Genomic DNA, 3505 nt, shown 5'->3' with positions numbered 1-3505 from the left:
GTTATAAAGGGTAAATAAATATTTAAACTTAACCTTAGTTTCTTTCAACAAGAAACATTAACATTAGGCAATTTCAATTTTAATATGGGACGATTATTCTTAGGAGACATTTGATAGGAAAAAAGTTTTTTTCATACTCAATTTAAATTTTTTTTTTGTTAAAATATGTTTGATTATTCATAAAAGTTTCTAGATTTATGAGAATTAAAATTTTTTATGTTTGATTACAATAGTATATGTCTATACATATAAATATTTTTTTATAAAAAATATTTTTTACTAAAATAAACTCTTTAAATATATTTATTTATTCCAACCTTATTACATATATGACATTAAAATATTTAAAAAAATTGAAAATTATTAAAATTATTTAAATATAAAATTCAACGAAAAATAATAATAAAATGTTACATTATAATGAAGAAGAATAAAGATATATTATTTTATTTCACTCAAATTAAAAAATATTAATAAATACCATTAAAATGTAAAAATAAAATAAACTTTAATAATATTATTAAAATTAATAAAATCAAAAAATAATAAAACAAATGAAAGAGAAAAATAGAGATACGGGAGGGAAGGAAAAAGATGGGAGGAGGAGAGCTAGGGAGAGAGGAATAAAGGGGGAGTGAGAGAGACAAAGAATGAGAAAGATAGATAGAAATATAAGGAGAAAGGAGAAAGGCAAGGAGTAAAAGTAAGGATGAGAATACATCATCTTATGTTAGACTTTGAATATATAGTTCGAATTTGTTATACAAAATTAAAGTCTAAGGAGATGTATTGGATTAGGATTTTAAAGGATTTTTTTAGTTAAAAAAAATCCTGCGGATTTTAAAAGACTTTGCAAGATTTTTATGACTTTTAAGATTTTGCAAGATTCCATAAGACTTAAAATCATGATTTTAATGGATTCTGCAAGACTTTTAAATCAGGATTTTAATGGATTCTGTGAGATTTTGTAGAGTTTTGACATTTGATAAGATTTAAAAAAAATGCATACATTCAAATTTAAAAAGAGTTAAAGACAAAAAAAAAAAATAATAATAATGTCTAGATAAATAATAATGATAATTCTCCATAATATTCTATCCTCTTTTTATAGCATCTACTATCAATTGTAACAATTCATCGGAATCCTCCTTGGTCCAAGCTTCATAGTTTTTCTTTCTCTTTTCCTTTTTCTTTATTATTTCCTCGTGAATCTCTCATTTGAATTACTAAAACAATATATGTTGAAAACTAGTTATATAAATAATTATGGATAAGAGACAAAATCAATAAAATTATATTATTATTTTTAGAAGCACACCAATCATATACCTCAGTCATTATAAAAAAAAATATGTAAAACCGGAAATATAGAAACATAAGATAATTTTTTATATAAAAAAGAAATTAGTATATTCGATACTGAGAAAATATTTAGATATATAATTTTTTTTATATAAACGAAAGTATTTAGATATAGAGAATATATATATATATATATATATATATATATATATATTATTTTAGTTATATATTATATAATAATTTTTAACGATATTTATAAATATAAATTATTCTAACAAATATTTTAACAATATTTTCTTTTTTAAAAAATAAGCTAATGAAGACATAAATCCTAAACCCTAAAAAATTAGATACTGCAATGTCTTATGTTAATTTTCTTTTTTTAAAATATAAAAAAATCTTAATTTCACAATATAAAAATAAAAAAGATAAATTCATAGTAAAAAAAATAAAATAATTCTTGAGTCATAAAAGAATGATAGATAAGAGTAACAAATTCAAGGGAAGGAGAGAGTTCGCAGTTTTTATGTTGAGAGGGTTCTTCCCCAACTAAGATCCATTTTCATCTCATTCTACTTACGGAAACCCTAACAAATTCATCTTATATATATATATATATATATATATATATATATATATTGTAGAGATTATAATATCAATTTCATCTTTCACCTTTTTCTTTTCTTGACGTGTGTTATAAAAAAAAATTACCACTTAAAATTTGAAATTTCAAGGATTTTTTTGTGTTAAATAAAGGAAAAAGTTCAACTACATATAATAAATAAAGCAAGTCAATTAAAGAGAACGAACAGAAAAATATAGCAAGTCAATAACACTATCATTTACATAGCAAAGTTTCACAAAATAGGGGAATGGGATGAGAACAGTACTACAATATTATATATGAGCAATGAACAATAATGTAGTATTATTAGTAGAGAAAAAATGGAGAAGACAGGAGCATAAAAAAAATATGAAAAACTCACTTGAAAATTTTTAAAACACTTGAAAATTCACTTCAAACAATCATTCAAAATCCGATGGGTTTGGATGAGATTGTTTTATGAATCTGGTATTTATAGATAACACTAGAAAATCCTTCAAAATCCCTCTCACACAATAATCCTTTAAAATCCTTATATTTTTGAATACCAATGGATTGTTTTTAAGTTGTAAAAAATCTCAAATGAATACCAGTGGATTTTAATGAACTCTTTAAAAAATATTGAAAATCCAGATTGAATACCACTGGATTGTTTTTAAGTGACATAAAATCCTGATTGAATACCAATGGACTTTTTTACTCAAAAAAAGTCTTTTAAAATCTTACGAAATCCTAAACCAATACACCCCCCTAAGTCTGACCTATTATTTATCATAGATTTATTTTATAAGTTGACATGATATTTTTAAAATTTGATTAAACTTATTAACTTGTTTAAAAGTCTATTTATATTAATGATGTTAATTAGATCAATACACTTGATTTTTAAAAAGTCACCAAACTTATATTTAAAATATAATTTACTCAAGATTATTATAATTTAAATTTTAAAGGAAATATAGGGGAGAAAATGAATCATTTTTTATTGAAGGGACAATTCATGTATAATTATGTATGTTGATATATACTTACACATAAGTCATAAACTTATAAACCTGTAATGAAAAAAATAATTGTATACTTTTTTTAAACATCGATAATTTATTCTTGTTTTATAAATTAATTTGCTTGTTTATATTTTAATAATATATGTATATTACTTTTTATTATTACATTATATAAATATATTTTTTAAAATATAATTTATTTAATATTATTAAAATTTAAATTTTGAAAGAAATATTATAGAAAAAAGTGAATCATTTTGTGTTGAAAAAACAATTCATATTTAGTCACGTATGTTGACGTATATTCACGCACAAGTCAAAAACTTATAAACATATAATAAAAAAATTATATAAAAATATATTTTAAATATTAATAATTTTTTTTATAAAATTATTTATTTATTTAATTATATTTTTAATAATATATGTATATTAATTTTTGATTATATTATATAAATAAATAAGCTGACTTATCAAGTTTAATAAATATTTTTATAAGTTAAGTCTAACATTTTTATATAAATTGATTTTTAAAAATCTAAATTTAATATTTTAATTGAATAAGTCGGATTAGTCTAAATTTTAAAGAGAT

Source organism: Cajanus cajan, chromosome 10, assembly GCF_000230855.2.
Source record: "Cajanus cajan strain Asha chromosome 10, NIPB_CcT2T_4, whole genome shotgun sequence".
NCBI classification, from domain to species: Eukaryota; Viridiplantae; Streptophyta; class Magnoliopsida; order Fabales; family Fabaceae; genus Cajanus; species Cajanus cajan.
The sequence above is the reverse complement of the archived record's forward strand: the minus strand, read 5'-3'. Positions refer to the sequence as shown.